At 40.1% G+C, this 15,435-nt stretch overlaps 1 protein-coding gene across 1 annotated transcript in view; it reads left to right on the top strand.

The window, feature by feature from the left end:
• The window catches only part of tmeff2a (transmembrane protein with EGF-like and two follistatin-like domains 2a), a 140,686-nt gene that overhangs the window by 34,673 nt on the left and 90,578 nt on the right, over window positions 1-15,435 (top strand). The window lies entirely within an intron of this gene.

Below are 15,435 nucleotides of genomic sequence, written 5' to 3'. Positions count from 1 at the left end.
TTAAAAATTCCCATCCAGTTCCATCCTTAGCTTTTTGAGCAATAATGCTACAAATGGAGACAAATAAAAAGATGAATGGAACCAATCCCACAATCACATAAGCTCCTTGGTGGAGGTAATAAATCAGTGTTCGGATCTGACCACATGATGTTAAGAGCTTGGTTAGGTTCAGCAAACAAAAAAGGTTTGAAGAAGTGTTTGGGACATTCATCTTCAAGGTTACAGTGATAAGTAGAAAACAGCATGACTGGACCAGAGAGCCACCATAAAAAATAATATTTGGTTGCCCCCTCTATCCTCCATGATCTTTCCCATAACTCAGTTCTTCCCACTTTGCTCCCATTTGTAAAAGTCATACTTCATATCATATGATTCGTGTCTTTTATTGAATGTGGATTCCTCGCTCATGGGCAGATGCGTGGTCCAGGAGGCGAGACTTAGTATGTGAACCAATCGAGGCTGTGGGTGGCCTGGCTTCAGACCTCTGAATTACTGCCACATCTCAGATTGGAACATGTTCAGTGTCGGGTAAACACAATAGCCGTTGAGCCTTATCATGCCAGTTTGAGAGGCTGCAAAGGAAACTGGAAGAATGTGAGTGCGGATCTGAAATTCAAACAGCCTTCTTAACACAGGCTTTCACAATCTCCGAGACTCTGGTAGAGTTCACAACACGTCTTTGTCTACTTCTTTAGGTGTACTTCACTGATGCACAAACAGTGTCAGATTTGCTCTCAGATCCATATGTCTCTGTGTTGCTCCTCAGACAGCTTTAGATACACTCAGACATTTCAAAAGAAGTGTCTGAAGGCCATGTAATAAATTGTTGTGTAGCATCTCGACTCTCAGCTAGGATCAGTGGACTCCATCCTCTTGAAACAGTTTTCTGCTCCCCAGGAAAATGTCAAAGATGTCATTGAAATTCATTCTATATGCCACACATGCTGATGAAGGGATGGAAGTGTAGCAAAGCATTTCATGCCCCTGTTTTATGTTGGGGTAATGCCTGAGATGCCTCCACAGAAAGGTTCCCAAGAGTGTCCTTCCAACAAATGAAATCCCTTCTCAGCAGTTCTGAACCACTGACTCTGTATTTAGGAGGATAGTGAGTAGGCCCACATGCACAGTTATTCTCTTGAGATGTGAGCATGGGACTAAAAGTTAAGTCCACCTTGGAATAGTGCTATAATAGTGCTGTGGCTTTCATTTTTATAAAATATGCACCAAAGAACTGTACATTTCAAATCAACTTAAATTGAGATCACATGTTATGTAATTTCCCATCATGAAAAGCCAATTTTAAGTCAGAACTACAGAACTGTGCAAACATTTTGAGTCATTTCATTATATTTTTTTTCCAAGTAGCCAGACTTTCTTGTAATTTTTAAGCGGTCTTGAGCAACAGTTTTCTGGGCTTTCTGGAGGTCTTTCAAAGTTTTTCTTTGGCTGCTTTTTCACCCGTTTTCAGTTGAGTCCTTGTACCTGACTATTTTTAGAGGAATGACTTGTTTAAGCATAAGAAAGGCACCTTACTTAAGTGTCCTTAAAAAGTCTGAGGAAACTGATCAAGCAATGAATAGAAGAAGGGTAGGAAAAAAAAAAACAGCTAACAGTGTGTGAACAGTATCTGAAAGTCATGTCCTTAAGAAAAAGGAAAAAGAAAATCCAGCGAAGACCTGACACAGGACCTGACAGATTTATCTGGCCCTTCAGTTGATCTACTGTTTGCCAAAGTTTGATCAGAAATGTTCGCAGTGGAAGAAAAGCCATTCTTAAGGAAGTGAAACGAGGATGAACGATATGTTTTATTAGGGTCCATACCCCAACATTTCTGAAGCAGTGTGGGATCATTTTTTTTTTTTTTCAGCCTGTCATGTTTGGCAGTTTTCGCAATCAGAATGGTGTTCCAAATGCACTGTTGTACCAAACATATTTGCTTTTACAAGAAGAGCTCTATATGTTTTCTATAGACTATTCTTGTTAATGTTTGTATTTTTTATTTTTATTTTATTTATTCATGCCAGATCTGACAGGCAGGAAGGAAGGGGTAAAAAGAGGAGAGATGGAGAGAGAAAGGGAAACTGAAAAAACAAAAAATAAAAAGTGGAGAGAACAGAAAAAAATAATAGAGAGGTAGATACACATACATACACATTCACGTATACATACATGCATATACATATACACACATACATACAGTGTGGGATCATCTTGACAGAGAAAACAACAAAAGGCATCCAACATTCAAAGAAGAGCTTTGAATGTCCTTTAACAAGCCTGAAGAACTATAAATTACAGGAACGCTTGCCTAAGAGAGTTGAGGTTGTGTTATAAAGGTAGCCATAAAAAATATCGACTTTAAAGCTCCTTAAAATGATAAAACTCTTTTTTTGCCTTATGTCTATTTATGCTTGCATGTTTCAGTAAATCACTGCAACTATTTCCTATTTTTCCTAGTTGTTGTCTAAATGAGGCCCCTACACTTCATGCTTTCTTGTCTTAACCACTTCTTCCTGTGTTTTCGGCAATCTACCTGAGCTATTGTGGATTTAAGGGCACCTTTACATTTTGTGAAGTGGAAGAGATAGAAACCAAAACTGTTATGGTTTTCAGTCTCATTAAAGTATTTTTGAAAGTCTTCAACAAGTGCTAAATCACCCTGGACATGTCGAGCTGATTTCTAGTCTCTGTTGCTGTTTTATACAAATGTTTTGGTCATGCATGCAAAGCACAAAATAATATATAATGCCTCAGTGCATTTTTATTCAGCAACACTGAGCAAAATAATGACTTTACTATAATGTTTTCACCTTGGTGTGAGTTGCCCAGTTTTGACGATCTCAGCTGCAGAGATTTTCTTCAAGCTGCCTGCATCTGCCAACCAAAAACAGCGTGCATAGACCGGCAGCATTTAGGATTGTATTTAATTGTTATTTTCTGCCCCACTCATCACACTTTTTTTCTCCTTTAGTATGCATGTTGAAGTTACTGAACTTCAACATGCTCAGCAGATACTGAACCCCAAGTTGTCCTGGTGCATCCATCAGAGTGTGAGCGTGTGAATGTTGGGTTAAAACCACTTAGGTGTAAAAAAAAAAAGAAATGCTTGTATGAATATTTGTTTGAAAGGGTAAATGAGGCTTGTTGTAAGAAAGCCCTCTGAGTTCTCAAATAGAGCAGAAAAGGGCTATGTAAGCACCAGTCCATTTCCCATTTACCACTTGTGGTGGAAGTGAGTGGTGTCAGGTGGGGCCCTTAGGGAGATCGACAGTCATTGCAAACTTTGCACATTCCCACTGCTGTAGTTTAAAGTTTGTCAACCCTCTGAGGTATCCCCTGCTGGTCTGGGGCCTCGAGCAGTGGCCTGACTTGCCTGGTGGCCCGCAGCACCTCTGAAAACAATCTAGAGAGATAGATAACACTCGAGCTCAGCTGAGTGAGAGGGAAATTATTTGAACCTGATTTTGGGGTGAAATGGCCCTTTAAATAGCATTTTTCTGCTTTTGTATGAGAACACCTAAATTAACCTGTAGTGCCCACCAGCAGTGAGTATGACTGTATTATGTAACAGAGCAGTGAAGAGGCGTTGTTAACCAGGTGATTGCTTTTAGTTCTAGTATTAGCTGGCCCTTCTCTTTGTGTCCATGTACTTTTAGGAGAGTTATAAAATGTAGTGTTTGTTGAGGGTGTCTTGGAAGGAGATTTTAATTCAGCAAGGATTTTGCATTTACAAGCTGGAGTTTCAGCATGTGAGTAAATGGCCCTAGTTAGATGTTAGTCATTTATGTGATACAGTGAGAGTAGACACTTCTGTCCAGATGTAAGCTAGCAGTAAGTCCACTGGAGTTAAGGCTTTCTCAGGGAATACTGTTTGCCAGGTTTAGTGCATGCGCAGCAATCTCTTGCTGTGCTAGCCTGGCAGCGAATTTGCCCAACAGAGCCAGTCATATCATTAGCTGATGAAATGGTCTCTGTTGATAGTAGTACAGCTGCTTTCTAAATCTCTTGCAAAGTCGTAAGGACTATACAAATATTATCATGACAGGAGCATCTGTTTGGTGACACACTGTCAGGCTTTATCAGGCCACACAACAGAATGGATGATTCTGAAAGTGCCCCTAAATACATGTATGACATTATAATTTATGCACTGCAGTATTTTTAAACACAGTTGTATTGTACAAAACTCAATGGGCTTAATCTTTTTTAAGATAAAAAAATGCTAAAAAATAGTCTAGTTGTATATTTTTTTTATTTATTCATAAGTGATACAGCATATTTTTTTGTGGTAAAATACATATTTATAGTTGTCATAACCTCCAACATCAGGAAAACTTAATGAGTAAAAATCTTATACAAACACTTGGATATTTTAGGGCCTAAAGTCAACTGCTTGGGAGCTGCTCGTAGAGCACCTGCTCATAATAGGCCACTGATGAAGAAAGAATTAGCCTAACAGCAGCTTATGAGTATATCAATAGTGATTACTAGTGGGGAGCCTCTGCTGGTTGACATGGATTCCATAGGGTCAACGTATTGACAGCTAAGAGTTCAATGATGGTTTGTCTTTAATTACTGATGTTTCTGCCTCTGATGTTTAATTTCCACCGGAGAATGTGTGCTGAAGTTTAGATACTGATGCCGTGGCATTTGTTGGCATGTTGGATGTAAGGTCCTAATTTGTTTCCAGCTGCATGCTGAACTCCACCCAAACCACTAACATGAGGCTCTGTACTGGTGCTATTAGCCATAAATCTTGCGATCTTCATGCAGATTCTCTGAATGAGGCGGGTGTTTGGTTATTAATTGGGGAGCTCTGATATGGCAAAACACCAGTTCTGTGCAAGGTTTTGGTCATTTTGCGGTTGTCTGTTTGTAGCTGGTATAGCTTGATAGCAAGTCCCGCTATATCTCATATCTGTGGTTTCCTGGTGACTAAATGGACCGAGTATAGAGTTGTAGTCACTTAAAGTATAGCATGAGAATATAATAATAATAAAAATAATGAGGATATTATGGAATAAGGATTTTTTAAATTGCCGTAGATGCCTTATTATATCTCTTACACTGTTATTGATAGCTCAGTCTGTATTGTTTTATCCTTGAGTTGAAGGACTTTTTTTTTTAGGTTTCCTTGAGCGCAAGTGCTTAAGACTGCCGTGATGAAGGTGAATTAAAATGTACATAAATAAATAAAGATTCAGTGTAGCTGGTGGCTGTAAAGTGGTGTATTCAGAGACTAGTGCATCTGCTGTTCAGCAGTGTCCTTTAAATTTCCAAGAAGTACAAAAATGTAACTTATTATCACACTAATGAAAAGTATACACAGAGAAAAGAAACATTTTAGTACAATGCTGCAAACGTTTAATTCTGGTGTAAAGTCGGGCGTTTTAACAAGAGAGTCTGTTAGGACTGATTCACTCTTGGAGTCGGTGACTGCACCACGACTTCCAGGGTTTTTTTTTTTTTTGCCACTTCTGCTTTGAATTAATTTTTTAGCCCCAGAGATTGTGAAATCAGTCTGCAGGACTAGCTTTTAGCTGAAAAGGAAATATTTGTCCCACATTGATGCCCTATGAGGAACTTTGGAATCACACTGAAAACAGCCATGTTGTTACCGCCACACTTGCTAGCTTCGTTTACAAATTTGACAAAATAAAAAATAAAATCTAATAAAATCAAAGCTACAAAACAAGAATTAAGCCAGACTTATTCAATCATTATGCTTCCTGCATGTATCACACAAAGCATTCCCAAATTTATGACTTGATAATGTCGCCCAAAAGGAACCAAATGCTTGGTGGCAGTTACTTAAATCTGACTGGCTTTCCTTGGCACCCTGCTTCAAGAGTTAGAAGGTGATAGATATATATATAGATGACATAATGGTCTCATTCAGTTTAATTCAGTTTTATTTATATAACGTCAATTCACAACAATAGCTGCATCAACGTGAAACAGTACAAGACATACTGTACACGCCCACTGACCCTGGAGCAGAACATTTCTAAAATTTAACTTGCAGCATTTCATGTTGGAAAATCAACATGAAATCCTACAAAACCACAAAAAGATGTTAAAACATTAACAAAGACATAAAGCAAATGGACTTCCTTCCTCCCACTTAAGTATACCAGTGATGATGCAGCTGTATAAGATGTTTGAAAGCATTTAAGGAGCAACTTGAGCTCAGTGTGTTGCCTTAGGACGTATTGGCATGTTCACAGCAGGAGCTGGGGATTCAAAAGCCACCTGTACCTCACTATCCAACAATCTAAACTCAACCATGATGGGAGGCAAATTTTTCTGTCTCTTTGAATTTTTGCATATAAGTAGCAGGGATGGTGGTCTTTGATATTCCTGTCTTTGCTTAGCCTTTTTTTTTTTCCCAAGCCATCCATAGCTTCAGGCTATTTGGAGATACACAGAGGAGCTATTAAAATCCATTATTTAATATTTAAATATTTAAATTGTTTATTTGGCATTTGTTACACTGAATAAATCAGTGTTTTTCATACTGGTGGGAGGCCTTCCTGCTGTGGGGAGTAGTTAAATGAAGACAATTTTGACAAAAGAATGATTTCATTTCTTTCAGTAAAGCAAAATCAGGGCGGCACGGTGGTGTGGTGGTTAGCACAGTTGCCTCGCAGCAAAAAGGTCCCGGGTTTGATTCCACCTTGGCCAAGGCCTTTCTGTGTGAAGTTTGCATGTTCTCCCTGTGTTTGTGTGAGTTTTCTCTCCAGGCACTCCGGTTTCCTCCCACAGTACAAAGACATGCATTTAGTGGGGTTAAGTTAATTGCTGACTCTAAATTACCCATAGGTGTGAGTGTAAATAGTTGTCTGGTACTTTTACCAATATGCAGGAAAGAGAGATGATGTCAGAACTGAGTCTACATATGATTTTTTAGAGCTATGAAAAGGAGAAAAACTGGCCAAATGTCCACATTGGCAGAATACTGAGTATTGTGTTAGCAAACTAGATAGAATTACAGCCTTTTCTATTGTCCTTGTTATAATCAATACACTGTGTTTACATGCTACCGGGCAAATCTATTAAAGCTATTGCAGCGTGTGCCACTGTAGTTACATTCCTGCAAAGGTGCACATCAAGCTATGGCGCAGGTTACCGCACACGCGTGCTATGCAACGCTCTGTGAAAATATAAGGGCTTAAATGCCTACAACTTCATTCTTGCTGAAATTTTATCATAAATTTTATTGTGGGCATTCTCCTCCTTCCCCCACAACTGGGACTGTAATATTTTTTGTTCTTTTCTGGTTGTGTGTTTTTATAACGTTATTAGAGACAAATGTGAGTCTATTAATGTTCATGATTACACACAGGATATGGTTTATTGTTTGTTACTAAGCGATTTTAATGTAAAATTTTAGTGTAAAATTAATCCAAGCCCGTAAAGACAAGCGAATGTGAATTTTTAACAGGTAAATGAGTGTATTAGGGGAAAAAATAAAATTTTATATTATTATATTGTATTATATACACATTTTTAAGTTTGCCTTAACTTCCACTTATCTCATCTGAGTTGAGTGTGTGTACTGCTCCCCTGCTGTGCTGTGGTCAGCACATGCCTGTGTGTGACTTCTGTGCACTTGATTTGCAATGTGTGACTTATTTTTGTTTGTAATGAAGATCATTTTTCATTACGTGAAGATAGCAGGGTTCAGGCAGAGCGGAGCTCCGCTGGACGGATGGACGTGTCATTTGTTTTCTCACTTATTGATGCTGATATCCTGTCATGTTTGTTCTTGCTGCGTTTTGCAGAGCTCTACCCCTCAAATTGGCACGCTCCTTCCCTCTGCTACATAGTCACGCACTGGTGCGTGCACCCGCCTTCACTTTGTATCTCTCCTCTCCTTTGTCTCCCACTCGCATGGTTTGCTCTCCGGTGGTTTCAGTTGTGCGTATCCCTCGCCACTCCCGCACATTGTCCTCCTCGTTCTCTAATTGCTGTCATTGCTATCATCCAATCATCCTTACCCTCCATCTCATGCAGTGTTCATCCTTTTCTCCTTTTTTTTTATATACCTTGTTTTCTACATTCCTTTCTCCACATTCTCTTCCTGCTTTTTAACTCTGCATCCTGGCTACACCTCTTGCTCCCCTCCTCCTCCCACTACCACCTGTCTTTTTTTCCACCCCTGTCAGCCAGCAGTTATGTCGGATGTATGGTGAAGTGAACACTGGGAGCTGTTATCGAGGCACAGGATGAATGATGATGGTTCTGCTTGTTTTGCTAGGTTGTTGTGTGTTGTGACCTGGTAAGGAGCAGATGCTTTTTTTTTTTTTTTTTTAAAAAGTGCTCCGATGGTGGATGCATTGGTTGCTTCGCCTGTGTATGTGTGTCTGTGCAGGATCCCAGGCAGGTAGGGAGACAACAGGTCCTGGCTGCAGTCCCAAAGCTTAGCATTTGAAACTCAAATGATGAGAGCTGGGGGTAGGCAGAGCCACAGCAGCCCCTGCAGGAGGTTTGTGGAAATTCGATTTCTTGTGACAAAATGCAGAATGGGTGCAAATGATATGAAGTGGAAGATTAGGAAGTGGTCTAAATGTATGCATACATGCTGAAACACATACTGCAACTGTAACTCTGAAGGGATGCAAGCATCATCGAATGCACTTAAGTTCACTTGTGTGAATATGCATTGTCTTCCATAATTCCTGTCACTAAGCCGTTCCGGTCACACATTCTCTTATATACAGACTCATTAGCACCTCTTCTGTCACTGCATTTTTGGTCAAGACCCCACACAACTGTCTGGGTTTTGTCAAAGTGGAGCTGTGGGGCAATGTCTCTGACTTCTGCAAAGCTTAAGCCAGCGGGCACATAAGGCTGTGCCATATGGCCCTGGCCGCTGGCCCCCACTTCTCTGTCTGCAGAGAATTGGAGAGGATCAAATTTTCTCACCTTCTGTCTCATTCACCCCGCCTCATTAACATAATCACATCGTTTTTCCTGCTCCAGAATCTTCCCTCAAATGCTCCTCTTTTTCAAGCACATATCTCAGTTTTTGACACCTTTGTCTTTTTTTATTTCCATTTAGCTGACAGTATTCCTGCCTGGCATACAGTTAAGTGCAACAGCTGACAGTTTATATTTGCAGACTGCTAACGTCACACGCTGCTTGTTATCAGTGCATTAATGGATCAAAGCTGCAGGGCCCTGACAGGGGCTTCAACAAGGCTTCCTTTGTCTCTGATGCGGTCATGCGCCACTTAAAGAAGCACTATGTGAAGAAATACAAGTCAGGAAAAAGTTTGAAACCAGTAACCTCAGCTCACTCTCATCCTCGCTGTCACTTCAAGGGATGTCCCAGATGAATAAGAAGAAGTTGGCAGATGAGTGTCAACATTTTTTCCAACAAGAATAGTTGAGGAAAAGTTGAAAGATTCAGCCAAGATGAAGAACTTGAATGTTTCACATCTTTTCCCAAATGCCTTATTTTATGTTTGGCAATCTAGTTCTGCTCCCTGGCTGTCTTACATATGGTCTGCCTCACCTAAAATACAAGAGCTCCAACGTGCTGCAAGGGACCAATAACACGCTCCTCTAAGCCAACACCTGAGTATTTTTTGGGCGAGACTTTTAATATTCACACAGCTGCAGCCTCCGTCTTGCACCTCCTGTTAGAGAGATCGAGGTTTTAAATCCACCCCCACCCCCATCACTTCTCTCCTTTCCACAGGGGTGAGAGCCAAATACTGAGGAAGATCAAGAGATGGGTTGGGGGAGTTTTCACCGAAAAGAAGGCACTCTTAAAAGACGCCCGCAGGGTTCTGCCGGGCAGCTTTCCCTTCAATTGCATCATGCCTGGCATAAAGTGAGAGTCCCCAGGTTAAGGACAACCCAAGCCAGATGGGAGAGTGTGTGAGAGTAGGCGGGAGGGGGGTGGGGGTTGGGGGGGTGATAGTGGATGGCAAAAGCAGCGCAGGCCCTGCAGTAAGCTATTCCAAGCGCCTTTGTGGGGTTGCCATTTTTTCATTCTCTCTCAGTCGCCTTTGAGGGGATTTTTTTATCCTGCTCCTTCTCTCAGTCTGTGTCCCCATTTCTTCTTCTCTTTCTTTTTTATTTCATGATGTTCTCTTTTTTCCGTGTATGCCTCGTTTTCTTCAGGCGCTGTGGTTCTTTTTTATCGTGCCAAGTTTGTTGAGCCAGGGCCCTGTCTTTGCCTCTCTCTTTCTGGCCGTCTGCATCTCATTTCTGTATTTTTACTTTTCTTTCATTACCTCTCAGTCGCCTCCTGTCTCAGGCTCATCCATTTCCACTGACTCCTTCTACCCGTTAGCCCAATTTCACCCATCGTTTTTGCCGATCGTCTTTTCTACAGCCTCTTTCCTTCCTGCATTCCAATCCCTTTGATCAGGAGCCAGTGTGCAGCTTCACTTTCTCTACTATACTCCTCCTTTTACTGTCTTTTGTGTGCATTCTGCCATCTTCTTTCCCCCAGCTTGTTAAAAAGTGTTCACACTTGATCATTATCATGCTTCTGGTTTCCTGAATGGATGGTTATTTTTTGCTCTTTTCCTTGTGGGTATCAGATGTGTATGTGTGTATCAATTGTCCTTCACACTGGGTTAGCTTAATTTGAAATGCAGTTTATGCCCTCATGCTTTTTTTCCGGTCCTTCCAGGTCTTTTACAATCAAGCCCCCAAAGGATAGTTAATGAATCTTTTCTGCTTTGTCCCCAAACAACAAAGTTTCACACGTGGTAAAGAGTGGGAAAACCAAGTTTCCCTCCTGAACTCGCTAGCATGTTAGCATGTTTTTAATACAGAGTTGTAAGTCCACTGATGTCATTAAAGTCTAAAAGCTTTGCAACAGTGTCTTTTTCATACTGTTTTAAACTTGATTATGGTATTTCAAATTCCATTCACTTTGGCATCCATTTTCAAACAACTCACATTTCTGTCTAAGTGTGAACATCACCTTAGCCTGTAGCTACTAAAATGCAGGGTTAATTAATTGATTATTTGTCTGGGTGGGGCAAATGAAGCCAAAGATGTTGCTTGGTGTTAAGCTAAGCTAAATTAAGCTAAACCTCCAAACACTACAGTGTAGAGAGAATCAGCTGGATCAGGCATCAAACTCTATTTACTCTGCCAGTTTCTTGGTACAAAGTCTGCATAAAGCCCGTGGAGGTAATTGTCTGGAGAATTCCCAGCAAGTATAGGCACCACCCCTCGCCCAAGCTAGTGGGAGTTTTTTCTGGTGAGTACACATGTGACAGGTAGAATATTCTGTTGTATGCTGCATATAATGAAGCACAACTTCTGACAATGCTCACACCGGATTCTTCTGATACTGTCCCAAACAATGAAGTGAAAATGGAATCCAGCTCCAAAAAAATTACATTTCCTAAAATGGACACTATTGTTGGTTCCAAAAGTGAGTCAATCCCTAAAGTTGCATCAGCAGCAATTTGGGATTCAGTGTCAGTTTGATACGTGGACTGAAGGAGCCAGGGATTGGAGCACCAACCTTCCAACTCATAGACTGCTCTACTTCTGGAGCCACAGCTGGCCCACATGCAGTCTATGGATGCACCTTGCTAACCTAAGCGGCCAGCATCTGATTTGAATTTGGTGGTGGACAAATTAAATTAAATTGCCAAATCTGAAGCTACAAAGTAGAAATCAGCAAACCAATTAGTAACACTGTTATGGTTACATCCATCTTTTACTGTATATATGTCCTGCATTGTTCAGAGTTAATGTGTGAAAGTGGCCTGAGCTTTGAATATACTATAAGACATGCATATTTTGTAAATTGTCTGTAAATGGTTCTCCATCTTCATGCGTTAGTTCTGCAATGGATTGTTGACCTATCCAAGTCCGACCCTGCGTGTTGCCCCATGACAGCTGGGACAGGCTCTGGCGCCATCGTGACCCTGAATTGGACAAGTGCAAAAATGTATTTCTTGGCTGTGGTCTTCTGTTTTCCTGGTCTTAAAGGCCTACTTCTTCTAAAAATTAGAATATGCAGTGGAGCATATAACAAGTGTCAAAACCTGGCAGTTTAGCACACTGTGACATCTTGCTGCTGACCCCTTTTATGTTAACCATCTGTCAGAGTGGCCCACTGGAAGTGGTGATGGAAAATATTGTGCTAATGGACAGGTGTGAAGAGGAAGCAGTGAAAAAGTCAGAGCTTAAAGTGTCACAATGCATTGCTCCAACAAATATTAGACAAAACGCTTTTTCATCAAAAGGAAGAAAGAGGATAAAATACTCTTTTCCTTTAACAGTAAGCTGATACAAAGTTGGCATGACACGTGCCTGTAAACAAGCCCAGACTTGAATATTTGTTAATGCCTGTCTGTGTTTACAATACGTCCATTTGTGAGACCCATGTAGTGATCGGCGAGGGCACAGGGATGATTTAGCTGTGAGAAAACAGATTTCGGAGCAATCCATTAGAGACTTACGGGGAAAAAAGAAGTGGAGACAAAGAGCCGTGAGCTCCTTAGCTTCATCCCTGTGGGGAATATCCAGTGAGCCTGTTGTCCTTGCGATGTCACACCCAGCAGGAACACATTTTCACACATTCCCCATTTTTCAGTACTTTTATATTTAATCAGGTTACGGGCTGTGACTACGGAGCAACGATTTATCTGGACCTTCTGATAGCTGTTCCTTCTTCCCAGGGAATAGTGGGTAATATTTCTCAATTGAATAATCACGTTTGTTATTCCTACAGTACAGGAACAGTGAATCGATTTCAAATCAAATGAATATCTCTCCTCGACAGCCAAAAAAAAAAATGAAAACTAAGACTCAGCCCTCTAGTGCCATCAGTCATCTGAAAAATCTTGACTTAGTCTGTAGCCAGCAAACCATGCGGGAAAATGAATGAGTAATGCTCTCATGTACCTTAGTAGCTATTTTGCTGAGTGCCCTTGAGCAAGTCACTTAACCTCCTACTGCTCCAGTGGAGCAACAAGAGGTGTGGTGCAGTTGATGCAAGCGGCTTCTCAGGTGTTCAGAAGTCTGCAGTGCAAATACGACCCATTAAAAAAAAAAGAAAATCTGTGATGCGTTTTGGTCCTGTACTCATATGTTTAATTTGAAAGAAAAATGTCTTCAAATCTTCTCTGTAACATCAAATATTGATAACAAAATAGACAATAAAAGCAAATCTATTGGTATCATTTAATAAGTTGATCCAGTTGATTTTTGGTATATGTATCAGTGCATAATTAAATAGACTGCAGAGAAGCATGCACCCAGCTTTTCTCTCATCTTGCATCTTGTATTTTAACAGCCACGCTGTCATTCTCCAAACTAATTCACAAATCGGTCAAGCTGCCAGATGTGAAATGTGTTTCAATATGACAAAGTATCAATTACTATTGTGACTGTTTTCTGCATTGTTGAATCGTACTGAGGGGATCCAAACTATTAAACACCATTTGGATTTTTGCAGTAGGAAAAAGTGTGAACAAAGCAAAATATGTTTCAGATTTCCAATACACAATCATCATGGCCGAAAGAATACCCAATAATGAGAAAACCGGTGAAGCAGTCAGAAATCATCCTTAACTTCATTTGTTGCAGTGCTTTGTTGATCTCAAAGTGAAACAACTGGGTAGGTGCAGGGTGGTGTTGGTGGTGGTTACAGCTGGCATATCAAATTAGAGTAAGAGTGTAAAAAGGGCAGCAGCCGGTGCTCCCAGTTGCATAACTGTTTTTAAATGCTGGTAGAATTGCAACCACGTACAACAGAGCTTTAACTCTTTTTGCATACAAAAAGCAGAGGATTTTACATATCATGCATTCAGAGTGTCCCAGAGCGCCGTATCCTTCCGCTAACGGGTTCACAGAAATAAAAGTGCTAATGACGAAACACTCTCCATGCGCTTTACCGTTTTCATTAGCATGTACAGCTATGGCATTTCTGTATCTAGCATAATATATAGATACAAAAATCAGTTTTCAATTTCTTTGTGGGTTAGTGCACTTTTTAGCTACTTTCTGTATTTACTATGGATTTCTTTCATACATATTACTAAATTAGGGTTATGAAGATTCTATTGATGTATAGTGAGTTGAAATACTCCACAAGAAGGTACTGCAGCATGTATAAATGTAAAGAGAAGATCTGGCCGACTTCTTCTATTACAGGTCATGAAGGGTTAAGGACTGTGTAGCATATTAACTATTATCTTTAATAAAGCCAAATATACATACAACAGCTGAATAAAAAAATTATGTGTGTGAGGGACTTGGCCTGACTTTGGGATTTGTGTTGTCTCAATGTGAGTGAAGTCGCTACGACAACAGAAAAGTGAATGGTTACCTTTCTTTAGTCAGGCATAAAGTGAATGCACTTCAGTAATTAATAAAAGGGAAGTGAGTCACCATAAAGTGGAACATGTATCTGTAACTGTGATGATACTGAGCTGGATTTTGTACAATGTGATCTTTAATGTGGTATCTTTTTTTTTTTTTAATTTTCAGATATGGTTAGACTATATCTCCATGAGGTGGTTTCAGCAGTCTTAAATAAATTCCAACACTGCATCAACTTACAGATTTGAGGTAGATGTATTTAAAGGTTAATTGTGGTTAAATTCCTTTAAAAAGTGCATCACCAAATGTTGAGCAGCAGTGGATGTTGAGATGTTTCTGTTACTTGAATCCTTGGAGGCACTGGTACGGTCTTTAACCCGAGGCGCTCTTGAGACTCTCAAAGTTCTGGAAGTTTTCTTGACTTTCTGACTTTAATTTCTTTAAGTAATAATAATAATGATCTCTGGTTTTACTAATCTGTTATTGTTTTTATAATCTGTGCTCCTCTCCAGTTGCGTTACAGTCTTTTAATTATGCCAGTCATTTTCACAAACCTAAATATTCATAAATGAATCCATACATGAAGTCAGGACTTACTCCACTGTCACTTTAACTTGACATTGGTAACAATGGCCAGTTTCTCTAGCTGTTTAAGTTGGCGTGGCCAATTTTTAATCTGCTTATAATTTCAAGCAGAAAGCAGAAGATTCCAGAGTTCTTTATAATATCAGACTGCACCGTGTTGGGCGAGGAACAGAGTGGAGATTTGCTCTGTTTTCATGGTTCATGTTTTACCTGACAGTGAACCAGCGATGGTTTGTCCTTGTACGAAAGGCTTTCAGTACACAACGATAGTCCTCTTCAGAGAATTAATCGGTGCTCTGTATTGTATTATTCTGGTATAGACTTGTGGGAAGTGTATAGGTAAGTGCTCAATAGCCATGGGCCTAGCTGAAGCCTTTAACTGAAGTATTAAAGCAGTCAGTGAGTTTAACAAAACAGAACCCTGAAATGTAAGAAAAGTAAAGTCATTCCAAGTTGGCTGGAATGTAACGAGATTAGTCTTTACATTTTGAAGCTTTAAAACCGGATCTTTTTTTCCTTTCGGTGATGTTCAGAACTTTT

Source organism: Archocentrus centrarchus, chromosome 21 (genome assembly GCF_007364275.1).
Source record: "Archocentrus centrarchus isolate MPI-CPG fArcCen1 chromosome 21, fArcCen1, whole genome shotgun sequence".
Lineage (NCBI taxonomy): Eukaryota > Metazoa > Chordata > Actinopteri > Cichliformes > Cichlidae > Archocentrus > Archocentrus centrarchus.
This window is presented reverse-complemented; position numbering and strand designations above follow the sequence as displayed.